This window comes from Rhipicephalus microplus, unplaced genomic scaffold (genome assembly GCF_043290135.1).
Source record: "Rhipicephalus microplus isolate Deutch F79 unplaced genomic scaffold, USDA_Rmic scaffold_38, whole genome shotgun sequence".
Taxonomy (NCBI): Eukaryota; Metazoa; Arthropoda; class Arachnida; order Ixodida; family Ixodidae; genus Rhipicephalus; species Rhipicephalus microplus.
Genome location: NW_027464611.1, coordinates 952,134 through 965,670, shown reverse-complemented (window position 1 = coordinate 965,670; position 13,537 = coordinate 952,134). Strand labels below are relative to the sequence as shown.

The following is a 13,537-nucleotide window of genomic DNA, read 5'->3' as shown; positions in this document are numbered from 1 at the left end:
CCACGGAGACAGTCCTGCTCCACTCTAACCACCATCAGAACATATCTTCAAAGCTATCAGCCCAAAGAAAAAAAGCGCCGCACCACCACCGGGTGGGCTCGAACCTCCAACCTTTCGGTTAACAGCCGATCGCGCTAGCCAATTGCGCCACGGAGACAGTCGTGCTCCACTCTCACCACCGTCAGAACATATCTTCAAAGCTATCAGCCAAAAGAAAAAAAAAGCAACACACAACTCCCGGGAGGGCTCGAACCTCCAACCTTTCGGTTAACAGCCGATCGCGCTAGCCAATTGCGCCACGTAGACAGTCGTGCTCCACTCTCACCACCGTCAGAACATATCTTCAAAGCTATCAGCGCAAAGAAAAAAAAGCGACACAGCAACTCCGGGTGGGCTCAAACCTCCAACCTTTCGGTTAACAGCCGATCGCGCTAGCCAATTGCGCCACGGAGACAGTCCTGCTCCACTCTTACCACCATCAGAACATATCTTCAAATCTATTAGCCCAAAAAAAAGAAAGCGCCGCACCACCCCCGGGTGGGTTCGAACCTCCAACCTTTCGGTTAACAGCCGATCGCACTAGCAAATTGCGCCACGGAGACAGTCCTGCTCCACTCACACCACCATCAGAACTTATCTTCAATGCTATCAGCCCAAAGAAAAAAAAGCGCCGCACCACCACCGGGTGGGCTCGAACCTCCAAGCTTTCGGTTAACAGCTGATCGCGCTAGCCAATTGCGCCACGGAGAGAGTCGTGCTCCACTCTCACCAGCGTCAGAACATTTCTCCAAAGCTATCAGCGCAAAGAAAAAAAAAAGCGACACACCGTTCCGGGTGGGCTCGAACCTCCACCATTCGGTTAACAGCCGATCGCGCTAGCCAATTGCGCCACAGAGACAGTGGTGCTCCACTCTCACCACCATAACAACATATCTTCAAAGCTATCAGCGCAAACAAAAAAGCAACATACCACTCCCGGGAGGGCTCGAAACTCCAACCTTTTGGTTAACAGCCGATTGCGCTAGCCAATTGCGCCACGGAGACAGTCGCGCTCCACTCTCACCACCAACAGAACATATCTTCAAAGCTATCAGCGCAAAGAAAAAAGCAACACACCCCTTCCGTGAGGGCTCGAACCTCCAACCTTTCGGTTAACAGCCGTTCGCGCTAGCCAATTGCGCCACGCAGAGAGTCCTGCTACACTCTCACCACCATCAGAACATATATTCAAAGCTATCAGCCCAAAGAAAAGAGCAACACACCACTCCCGGGAGCGATCGAAACTCCAACATTTGGTTAACAGCCGATTGCGCTAGCATATTGCGCCACGGAGACAGTCCTCCTCCACTCTCATCACCATCAGAACATATCTTCAAAGCTATCAGCCTAAAGAAAGAAAGGCCCCGCACCACCACCGGGTGGGCTCGAACCTCCAAATTTTCGATTAACAGCCGATCGCGCTAGCCGATTGCGCCAAGAAGACAGTCGTGCTCCACTCTTACCACCATCAGAACATATCTTCAAATCTATTAGCCCAAAGAAAAGAAAGCGCCGCACCACCACCGGTAGGGCTCGAACCTCCAAACTTTCGGTTAACAGCTGATCGCGCTAGCCAATTGCGCCACGGAGAGAGTCGTGCTCCACTCTCACCAGCGTCAGAACATTTCTGCAAAGCTATCAGCGCAAAGAAAAAAAAAGCGACACACCGTTCCGGGTGGGCTCAAACCTCCAACATTTCGGTTAACAGCCGATCATGCTAGCCAATTGCGCCACGTAGACAGTCGTGCTCCACTCTCACCCCCATCAAAACATATCTTCAAAGCTTTCAGCGCAAAGAAAAAAGGAACACACCACCACCGGGTGGCTTGAACCTCCAACCTTTCGGTTAACAGCTGATCGCGCTAGCCGATTGCGCCACGGAGAAGGTCATGTTCCACTCTCACCACCGTCAGAACATTTCTTCAGAGCTATCAGCCTAAAGAAAAAACAGCGCCGCACATCCACCGGGTGGGCTCGAACCTCCAACCTTTCAGTTAACAGCCGATCGCGCTAGCTAATTGCGCCACGGAGACAGTAGTGCTCCACTCTCACCACCAACAGAACACATCTTCAAAGCTATCAGCGCAAAGAAAAAAGCAACACACCGATCCCGGAAGGGCTCGAACCTCCAACCTTTCAGTTAAAAGCCGATCGCGCTAGCAATTTGCGCCAAGGAGACAGTCATGCACAACTCTCACCACCGTGAGAACATTTCTCCAAAGCTATCAGTGCAAAGATAAAAAAGTGACAAACTGCTTCCGGGAGGGCTCGAACCTCCAAACTTTCGGTTAACAGCCGAACGCGCTAGCCAAATGCGCCACAAAGACAGTCGTGCTCCACTCTCACCACCATCAGAACATATCTTCAAAGCTATCAGCCCATAGAAAAAAAGGCGCCGCACCACCACCGGGTGGGCTCAAACCTCGAACCTTTCGCTTAACGGCCGAACGCGCTAGCCAATTGCGCCACGGAGACAGTCGTGCTCCACTCTCACCACCATCAGAACATATCTTCAAAGCTATCAGCGCAAAGAAAAAAGCAACACACTACTCCCGGGAGGGCTCGAAATTCCAACCTTTCGGTTAACAGCCGATCGCGCTAGCCAAATGCGCCACGGAGACAGTCCTGCTCAACTCTCACCACCATCAGAACATATCTTCAAAGCTATCAGCCCAAAGAAAAAAATCGCCGCACCACCACGGGGTGGGCTCGAAACTCCAACCTTTCGGTTAACAGCCGATCGCGCTAGCCAATTGCGCCACGGAGGCAGTTCTCCTCCACTCCCACCACCATCAGAACATATATATCTTCAAAGCTATCATCCAACAGAAAAAAAAGCGCCGCATCACCACCGGGAGGGCTCGAACCTCCAACCTTTCGGTCAACAGCCGATCGCGCTAGCCAATTGCGCCACGGAGACAGTCGTGCTCCACTCTCACCACCATCAGAACATATCTTCAAAGCCATCAGCCCATAGAAAAAAAGGCGCCGCACCACCACCGGGAGGGCTCGAACCTCCAACCTTTCGGTTAACAGCCGATCGCGCTAGCCAACTGCGCCACGGAGACAGTCGTGCTCCACTGTCACCACCATCAGAACATTTCTTCAGAACTATGAGCCCAAAGAAAAAGAAGCGCCGCACCACCACCGGGTGGGCTCGAACCTCCAACCTTTCGGTTAACAGCTGATCGCGCTAGCCAATTGCGCCACGGAGACAGTCCTGCTCCACTCTTACCACCATCAGAACATATCTTCAATCTATCAGCCCAAAGAAACAAAAGCGCCGCACCACCTCCGAGTGGGCTCGAACCTCCACCTTTCGGTTAACAGACGATCACGCTAGCCAATTGCGCCACGTAGACTGTCCTTCTCCGCTCTCACCACCATCAGAACATATCTTCAAAGCTATCAGCGCGAACAAAAAAGCAACATACCACTCCCGGGAGGGCTCGAAACTCCAACCTTTTGGTTAACAGCCGATTGCGCTAGCCAATTGCGCCACCGAGACAGTCCTGCTCCACTCTCGTCACAATCAGAACATATCTTAAAGCTATCAGCCTAAAGAAAAAAAGGCGCCGCACCACCACCGGGTCGGCTCAAACCTCGAACCTTTCGCTTAACGGCCGAACGCGCTAGCCAATTGCGCCACGAAGACAGTCGTGCTCCACTCTCACCACCCTCAGAACATATCTTCAAAGCTATCAGCGCAAAGAAAAAAGCAACACACCACTCCCGGGAGGGCTCGAAATTCCAACCTTTCGATTAACAGCCGATCGCGCTAGCCAATTGCGCCAGGGAGACAGTCCTGCTCCACTCTCACCACCATCAGAACATATCTTCAAAGCTATCAGCCGAAAGAAAAAAAAATCGCCGCACCACCACGGGGTGGGCGCGAAACTCCAACTTTTCGGTTAACAGCCGATCGCGCTAGCCAATTGCGCCACGGAGACAGTCCTCCTCCACTCCCACCACCATCAGAACATATCATCAAAGCTATCATCACACAGAAAAAAAGCGCCGCATCACCAGCGGGAGGGCTCGAACCTTCAACCTTTCGGTTAACAGCCGATTGCGCTAGCCAATTGCGCCACGGAGACAGTCGTGCTCCACTCTCACCACCGTCAGAACATTTCTTCAGAGCTATCAGCCCAAAGAAAAAGAAGCACCGCCCCACCACTGGGTGGGCTCGAACCTCCAACCTTTCGGTCAACAGCTGATCGCGCTAGCCAATTGCGCCACGCAGACAGTCGTGCTCCACTCTCACCACCGTCAGAACATTTCTCCAAAGCTATCAGCGCAAAGAAAAAAAAGAGACACACCGTTACGGGTGGGCTCAAACCTCCAACCTTTCGGTTAACAGACGATCACGCTAGCCAATTGTGCCACGTAGACAGTCCTGCTCCGCTCTCACCACCATCAGAACATATATTCAAAGCTATCAGCCCAAAGAAAAGAGCAACACACCACTCCCGGGAGGGCTCGAAACTCCAACATTTGGTTAGCAGCCGATTGCGCTAGCCAATTGCGCCACGGAGACAGTCCTGCTCCACTCTCATCACCATCAGAACATATCTTCAAAGCTATCAGCGCAAAGAAAAAAAAGAGACACACCGTTCCGGGTGGGCTCAAACCTCCAACCTTTCGGTTAACAGACGATCACGCTAGCCAATTGCGCCACGTAGACAGTCCTGCTCCGCTCTCACCACCATCAGAACATATCTTCAAAGCTATCAGCCCAAAGAAAAAAAGCGCCGCACCACCACCGGTTGGGCTCGAACCTCCAAACTTTCGGTTAACAGTTGATCGCGCTAGCCGATTGCGCCACGGAAACAGTCGTGCTCCACTCTCACCACCATCAGAACATATCTTCAGAACTATGCCCAAAGAAAAAGAAGCGCCGCACCACCACCGGGTGGGCTCGAACCTCCAACCTTTCGGTTAACAGCTGATCGCGCTAGCCAATTGCTCCACGGAGACAGTCCTGCTCCACTCTTACCACCATCAGAACATATCTTCAATCTATCAGCCCAAAGAAACAAAAGCGCCGCACCACCTCCGAGTGGGCTCGAACCTCCACCTTTCGGTTAACAGCCGATCGCGCTAGCCAAATGCGCCACGAAGACAGTCAGGCTCCACTCTCACCACCGTCAGAACATTTCTCCAAAGCTATCAGCGCAAAGAAAAAAAAAGAGACACACCGTTCCGGGTGGGCTCAAACCTCCAACCTTTCGGTTAACAGACGATCACGCTAGCCAATTGCGCCACGTAGACAGTCCTGCTCCGCTCTCACCACCATCAGAACATATCTTCAAAGCTATCAGCCTAAAGAAAAAAAGGCGCCGCACCACCACCGGGTGGCCTCGAACCTCCAAACGTTCGGTTAACAGCCGATCGCGCTAGCCGATATCGCCACGGAGACAGTCGTGCTCCACTCTCACCACCATCAGAACTTATCTTCAAAGCTATCAGCGCAAAGAAAAAAGCAACACACCACTCCCGGGAGGGCTCGAAACTCCAACCTTTCAGTTAACAGCCGATCGCGCTAGCCAATATCGCCACGGAGACAGTCGTGCTCCACTCTCACCACCATCAGAACATATCTTCAAAGCTATCAGCTTAAAGAAAAAAAAAGCGCCGCACCACCACCGGGAGGGCTCGAACCTCCAACCTTTTGGTTAACAGAAGATTGCGCTAGCCAATCGCGCCACGGAAACAGTCGCGCTACACTCTAACCATCGTCAGAACATATCTTCGAAGCTATCAGCCCAAAGAAAAAAAAGCGCCGCACCACCACCGGGTGGGCTCGAAACTCCAACCTATCGATTAACAGCCGATCGCGCTAGCCAATTGCGCCACGGAGACAGTCCTGTTCCACTCTCACCACCATCAGAACATATCTTCAAAGCTATCAGCCCATAGAAAAAAAGGCGCCGCACCACCACCGGGTGGCCTCAAACCTCGAACCTTTCGCTTAACAGCCGATCGCGCTAGCCAAATGCGCCACGGAGACAGTCCTGCTCTACTCTCACCACCATCAGAACATATCTTCAAAGCTATCAGCCCAAAGAAAAAAAAACGCCGCACCACCACGGGGTGGGCTCGAAACTCCAACCTTTCGGTTAACAGCCGATCGCGCTAGCCAATTGCGCCACGGAGACAGTCCTGCTCCACTCTCATCACCATCAGAACATATCTTCAAAGCTATCAGCCTAAAGAAAAAAAGGCGCCGCACCACCACCGGGTGGGCTCGAACCTCCAAACTTTCGATTAACAGCCGATCGCGCTAGCCGATTGCGCCAAGGAGACAGTCGTGCTCCACTCTCACCACCATCAGAACATATCTTTAAAGCTATCAGCGCAAAGAAAAAAGCAACACACCACTCCCGGGAGGGCTCGAAACTCCAACCTTTCGATTAACAGCCGATCGCGCTAGCTAATTGCGCCACGGAGACAGTCCTGCTCCACTCTCACCACCATCAGAACATATCTTCAAAGCTATCAGCCCAAAGAAAAAAAGCGCCGCACCACCACCGGTTGGGCTCGAACCTCCAAACTTTCGGTTAACAGTTGATCGCGCTAGCCGATTGCGCCACGGAAACAGTCGTGCTCCACTCTCACCACCATCAGAACATATCTTCAGAACTATGCCCAAAGAAAAAGAAGCGCCGCACCACCACCGGGTGGGCTCGAACCTCCAACCTTTCGGTTAACAGCTGATCGCGCTAGCCAATTGCTCCACGGAGACAGTCCTGCTCCACTCTTACCACCATCAGAACATATCTTCAATCTATCAGCCCAAAGAAACAAAAGCGCCGCACCACCTCCGAGTGGGCTCGAACCTCCACCTTTCGGTTAACAGCCGATCGCGCTAGCCAAATGCGCCACGAAGACAGTCAGGCTCCACTCTCACCACCGTCAGAACATTTCTCCAAAGCTATCAGCGCAAAGAAAAAAAAGAGACACACCGTTCCGGGTGGGCTCAAACCTCCAACCTTTCGGTTAACAGACGATCACGCTAGCCAATTGCGCCACGTAGACAGTCCTGCTCCGCTCTCACCACCATCAGAACATATCTTCAAAGCTATCAGCCTAAAGAAAAAAAGGCGCCGCACCACCACCGGGTGGCCTCGAACCTCCAAACGTTCGGTTAACAGCCGATCGCGCTAGCCGATATCGCCACGGAGACAGTCGTGCTCCACTCTCACCACCATCAGAACTTATCTTCAAAGCTATCAGCGCAAAGAAAAAAGCAACACACCACTCCCGGGAGGGCTCGAAACTCCAACCTTTCAGTTAACAGCCGATCGCGCTAGCCAATATCGCCACGGAGACAGTCGTGCTCCACTCTCACCACCATCAGAACATATCTTCAAAGCTATCAGCTTAAAGAAAAAAAAGCGCCGCACCACCACCGGGAGGGCTCGAACCTCCAACCTTTTGGTTAACAGAAGATTGCGCTAGCCAATCGCGCCACGGAAACAGTCGCGCTACACTCTAACCATCGTCAGAACATATCTTCGAAGCTATCAGCCCAAAGAAAAAAAAGCGCCGCACCACCACCGGGTGGGCTCGAAACTCCAACCTATCGATTAACAGCCGATCGCGCTAGCCAATTGCGCCACGGAGACAGTCCTGTTCCACTCTCACCACCATCAGAACATATCTTCAAAGCTATCAGCCCATAGAAAAAAAGGCGCCGCACCACCACCGGGTGGCCTCAAACCTCGAACCTTTCGCTTAACAGCCGATCGCGCTAGCCAAATGCGCCACGGAGACAGTCCTGCTCTACTCTCACCACCATCAGAACATATCTTCAAAGCTATCAGCCCAAAGAAAAAAAAACGCCGCACCACCACGGGGTGGGCTCGAAACTCCAACCTTTCGGTTAACAGCCGATCGCGCTAGCCAATTGCGCCACGGAGACAGTCCTGTTCCACTCTCACCACCATCAGAACATATCTTCAAAGCTATCATCCAACAGAAAAAAAGCGCCACACCACCGCCGGGTGGGCTCGAACCTCCAACCTTTCGGTTAACAGCCGATCGCGGTAGCCTATTGCGCCATGGAGACAGTCGTTCTTCACTCTCACTACCATCAGAACATATCTTCAAAGCCATAAACGCAAAGAAAAGAAAAAGCGACACACCGTCCCCGGGTGGGCTCGAAACTCCAACCTTTCGGTTAACAGCCGATCGCGCTAGCCAATTGCGCCACGGAGACAGTCCTGCTTCACTCTCACAACCATCAGAACATATCTTCAAAGCTATCAGCCCAAAGAAAAAAAAGCGCCTCACCACCACTGGGTGGGCTCGAAACTCCAACCTTTCGGTTAACAGCCGATCGTGATAGCCAATTGCGCCACGGAGACAGTCCTGCTCCACTCTAACCACCATCAGAACATATCTTCAAAGCTATCAGCCCAAAGAAAAAAAGCGCCGCACCACCACCGGGTGGGCTCGAACCTCCAACCTTTCGGTTAACAGCCGATCGCGCTAGCCAATTGCGCCACGGAGACAGTCGTGCTCCACTCTCACCACCGTCAGAACATATCTTCAAAGCTATCAGCCAAAAGAAAAAAAAAGCAACACACAACTCCCGGGAGGGCTCGAACCTCCAACCTTTCGGTTAACAGCCGATCGCGCTAGCCAATTGCGCCACGGAGACAGTCGTGCTCCACTCTCACCACCGTCAGAACATATCTTCAAAGCTATCAGCGCAAAGAAAAAAAAGCGACACAGCAACTCCGGGTGGGCTCAAACCTCCAACCTTTCGGTTAACAGCCGATCGCGCTAGCCAATTGCGCCACGGAGACAGTCCTGCTCCACTCTTACCACCATCAGAACATATCTTCAAATCTATTAGCCCAAAAAAAAGAAAGCGCCGCACCACCCCCGGGTGGGTTCGAACCTCCAACCTTTCGGTTAACAGCCGATCGCACTAGCAAATTGCGCCACGGAGACAGTCCTGCTCCACTCACACCACCATCAGAACTTATCTTCAATGCTATCAGCCCAAAGAAAAAAAAGCGCCGCACCACCACCGGGTGGGCTCGAACCTCCAAGCTTTCGGTTAACAGCTGATCGCGCTAGCCAATTGCGCCACGGAGAGAGTCGTGCTCCACTCTCACCAGCGTCAGAACATTTCTCCAAAGCTATCAGCGCAAAGAAAAAAAAAGCGACACACCGTTCCGGGTGGGCTCGAACCTCCACCATTCGGTTAACAGCCGATCGCGCTAGCCAATTGCGCCACAGAGACAGTGGTGCTCCACTCTCACCACCATCACAACATATCTTCAAAGCTATCAGCGCAAACAAAAAAGCAACATACCACTCCCGGGAGGGCTCGAAACTCCAACCTTTTGGTTAACAGCCGATTGCGCTAGCCAATTGCGCCACGGAGACAGTCGCGCTCCACTCTCACCACCAACAGAACATATCTTCAAAGCTATCAGCGCAAAGAAAAAAGCAACACACCCCATCCGTGAGGGCTCGAACCTCCAACCTTTCGGTTAACAGCCGTTCGCGCTAGCCAATTGCGCCACGCAGAGAGTCCTGCTACACTCTCACCACCATCAGAACATATATTCAAAGCTATCAGCCCAAAGAAAAGAGCAACACACCACTCCCGGGAGCGATCGAAACTCCAACATTTGGTTAACAGCCGATTGCGCTAGCATATTGCGCCACGGAGACAGTCCTCCTCCACTCTCATCACCATCAGAACATATCTTCAAAGCTATCAGCCTAAAGAAAAAAAGGCCCCGCACCACCACCGGGTGGGCTCGAACCTCCAAATTTTCGATTAACAGCCGATCGCGCTAGCCGATTGCGCCAAGGAGACAGTCGTGCTCCACTCTCACCACCATCAGAACATATCTTCAAAGCTATCAGTGCAAAGAAAAAAGCAACACATCACTCCCGGGAGGGCTCGAAACTCCAACCTTTCGATTAACAGCCGATCGCGCTAGCTGATTGCGCCACGGAGACAGTCCTGCTCCACTCTCACCACCATCAGAACATATCTTCAAAGCTATCAGCCCAAAGGAAAAAAGCGCCGCACCACCACCGGGTGGGCTCGAACCTCCAAACTTTCGGTTAACAGTTGATCGCGCTAGCCGATTGCGCCACGGAGACAGTCGTGCTCCACTCTCACCACCATCAGAACATATCTTCAAAGCTATCAGCTTAAAAAAAAAGTGCCGCAACACCACCGGGTGGGCTCGAACCTCCAACCTTTCGGTTAACAGACTATCGCGCTAGCCAATCGCGCCACGGAAACAGTCGCGCTCCACTCTCACCACCATCAGAACATATTTTCAAAGCTATCAGCGCAAAGAAAAAAGCAACACACCACTCCCGGGTGGGCTCGAAACTCCAACCTTTCGGTTAACAGCCGATCGCGCTAGTCAATTGCGCCATGGAGACAGTCCTGCTCCACTCTCACCACCATCAGAACATATCTTCAAAGCTATCAGCCCAAAGAAAAAAAAGCGCCGCACCACCACCGGGTGGGCTCGAAGCTCCAACCTTTCGATTAACAGCCGATCGCGCTAGCCAGTTGCGCCACGGAGACAGTCCTGTTCCACTCTCACCACCATCAGAACATATCTTCAAAGCTATCAGCCCATAGAAAAAAAGGCGCCGCACCACCACCGGGTGGGCTCGAACCTCCAACCTTTCGGTTAACAGCTGATCGCGCTAGCCAATTGCGCCACGGAGACAGTCCTGCTCCACTCTTACCACCATCAGAACATATCTTCAATCTATCAGCCCAAAGAAACAAAAGCACCGCACCACCTCCGAGTGGGCTCGGAGGTGGTGCGGCGCTTTTCACATCCACCGGGTGGGCTCGCACATCCACCGGGTGGGCTCGAACCTCCAACCGAAAGGTTGGAGGTTCGAGCCCACCCGGTGGATGTGCGGCGCTTTTTTTTCTTTAGGCTGATAGCTCTGAAGAAATGTTCTGACGGTGGTGAGAGTGGAGCAGGACTGTCTCCGTGGCGCAATTGCCTAGTGCGATCGGCTGTTAACCGAAAGGTTGGAGGTTCGAACCCACCCGTGGTGGGTGCGGCGCTTTCTTTTCTTTGGGCTAATAGATTTGAAGATATGTTCTGATGGTGGTAAGAGTCGAGCAGCACTGTCTCCGTGGCGCAATTGGCTCGCGCGATCGGCTGTTAACCGAAAGGTTGGAGGTTCAAGCCACCCGGTGGTGGTGTGTTGCTTTTTTCTTTGCGCTGAAAGCTTTGAAGATATGTTCTGATGGTGGTGAGAGTGGAGCACGACTGTCTACGTGGCGCAATTGGCTAGCGTGATCGGCTGTTAACCGAAAGGTTGGAGGTTCGAACCCACCCGGGGGTGGTGCGGCGCTTTCTTTTCTTTGGGCTAATACATTTGAAGATATGTTCTGATGGTGGTGAGAGTGGAACATGACCTTCCCCGTGGCGCAATCGGCTAGCGCGATCAGCTGTTAACCGAAAGGTTGGAGGTTCAAGCCACCCGGTGGTGGTGTGTTGCTTTTTTCTTTGCGCTGAAAGCTTTGAAGATATGTTCTGATGGTGGTGAGAGTGGAGCACGACTGTCTACGTGGCGCAATTGGCTAGCGTGATCGGCTGTTAACCGAAATGTTGGAGGTTTGAGCCCACCCGGAACGGTGTGTCGCTTTTTTTTCTTTGCGCTGATAGCTTTGGAGAAATGTTCTGACGCTGTTGAGAGTGGAGCACGACTCTCTCCGTGTTGCAATCGACTAGCGCGATCAGCTGTTCACCGAAAGTTTGGAGGTTCGAGCGCACCCGGTGGTGGTGCGGCGCTTTTTTTTTCTTTGGGCTGATAGCTTTGGAGCAATGTTCTGATGGTGGTGAGAGTGGAGCACGACTGTCTTCGTGGCACATTTGGCTAGCGCGTTCGGCTGTTAACCGAAAGTTTGGAGGTTTGAGCCCTCACGGAAGCAGTGTGTCACTTGTTTTATCTTTGTGCTGATAGCTTTGGAGAAATGTTCTCACGGTGGTGAGAGTTGTGCATGACTGTCTCCTTGGCGCAATTGGCTAGCGCGATCGGCTTTTAACTGAAAGGTCGGAGGTTCGAGCCCTCCCGGTAGCAGTTTGTCACTTTTTTATCTTTGCGCAGATAGCTTTGGAGAAATGTTCTCACGGTGGTGAGAGTTGTGCATGACTGTCTCCTTGGCGCAATTGGCTAGCGCGATCGGCTTTTAACTGAAAGGTTGGAGGTTCGCGCCCTCCCGGGAGTGGTGTGTTGCTTGTTTTTCTTTGAGCTGATAGCTTTGAAATTATGTTCTGATAGTGGTGAGAGTGGAGCAGGACTGACTCCGTGGCGCAATTGGCTAGCGCGATCGGCAGTTAACCGAAAGGTTGGAGGTTCGAGCCCACCCGGTGGTGGTGCGGCGCTCTTTTTTCTTTGCGCTGATAGCTTTGGAGAAATGTTCTGACGGTGGTGAGAGTGGAGCACGACTGTCTCCGTGGCGCAATTGGCTAGCGCGATCGGCTGTTAACCGAAAGGTTGGAGGTTTGAGCCCACCCGGGGACGGTGTGTCGCTTTTTTTTCTTTGTGCTGATGGCTTTGAAGATATGTTCTGATGGTGGTGAGAGTGGAGCACGACTGTCTCCGTGGCGCAATTGGCTAGCGCGATCGGCTGTTGACCGAAAGGTTGGAGGTTCGAGCCCTCCCGGTGGTGATGCGGCGCTTTTTTTTCTGTTGGATGATAGCTTTGAAGATATATATGTTCTGATGGTGGTGGGAGTGGAGGAGAACTGCCTCCGTGGCGCAATTGGCTAGCGCGATCGGCTGTTAACCGAAAGGTTGGAGTTTCGAGCCCACCCCGTGGTGGTGCGGCGAATTTTTTCTTTGGGCTGATAGCTTTGAAGATATGTTCTGATGGTGGTGAGAGTTGAGCAGGACTGTCTCCGTGGCGCATTTGGCTAGCGCGATCGGCTGTTAACCGAAAGGTTGGAATTTCGAGCCCTCCCGGGAGTAGTGTGTTGCTTTTTTCTTTGCGCTGATAGCTTTGAAGATATGTTCTGATGGTGGTGAGAGTGGAGCACGACTGTCTCCGTGGCGCATTTGGCTAGCGCGTTCGGCTGTTAACCGAAAGTTTGGAGGTTCGAGCCCTCCCGGAAGCAGTTTGTCACTTTTTTATCTTTGCACTGATAGCTTTGGAGAAATGTTCTCACGGTGGTGAGAGTTGTGCATGACTGTCTCCTTGGCGCAAATTGCTAGCGCGATCGGCTTTTAACTGAAAGGTTGGAGGTTCGAGCCCTTCCGGGATCGGTGTGTTGCTTTTTTCTTTGCGCTGATAGCTTTGAAGATGTGTTCTGTTGGTGGTGAGAGTGGAGCACTACTGTCTCCGTGGCGCAATTAGCTAGCGCGATCGGCTGTTAACTGAAAGGTTGGAGGTTCGAGCCCACCCGGTGGATGTGCGGCGCTGTTTTTTCTTTAGGCTGATAGCTCTGAAGAAATGTTCTGACGGTGGTGAGAGTGGAACATG

General features: G+C 52.4%; 1 non-coding gene across 1 annotated transcript; it reads left to right on the top strand.

The window, feature by feature from the left end:
* The first annotated feature begins 13,098 nt into the window (after positions 1-13,098).
* TRNAN-GUU (transfer RNA asparagine (anticodon GUU)) lies at positions 13,099-13,172 on the top strand. Its single transcript has one exon. It is a non-coding gene; the product is annotated as a tRNA-Asn (tRNA).
* Positions 13,173-13,537: the final 365 nt, after the last annotated feature.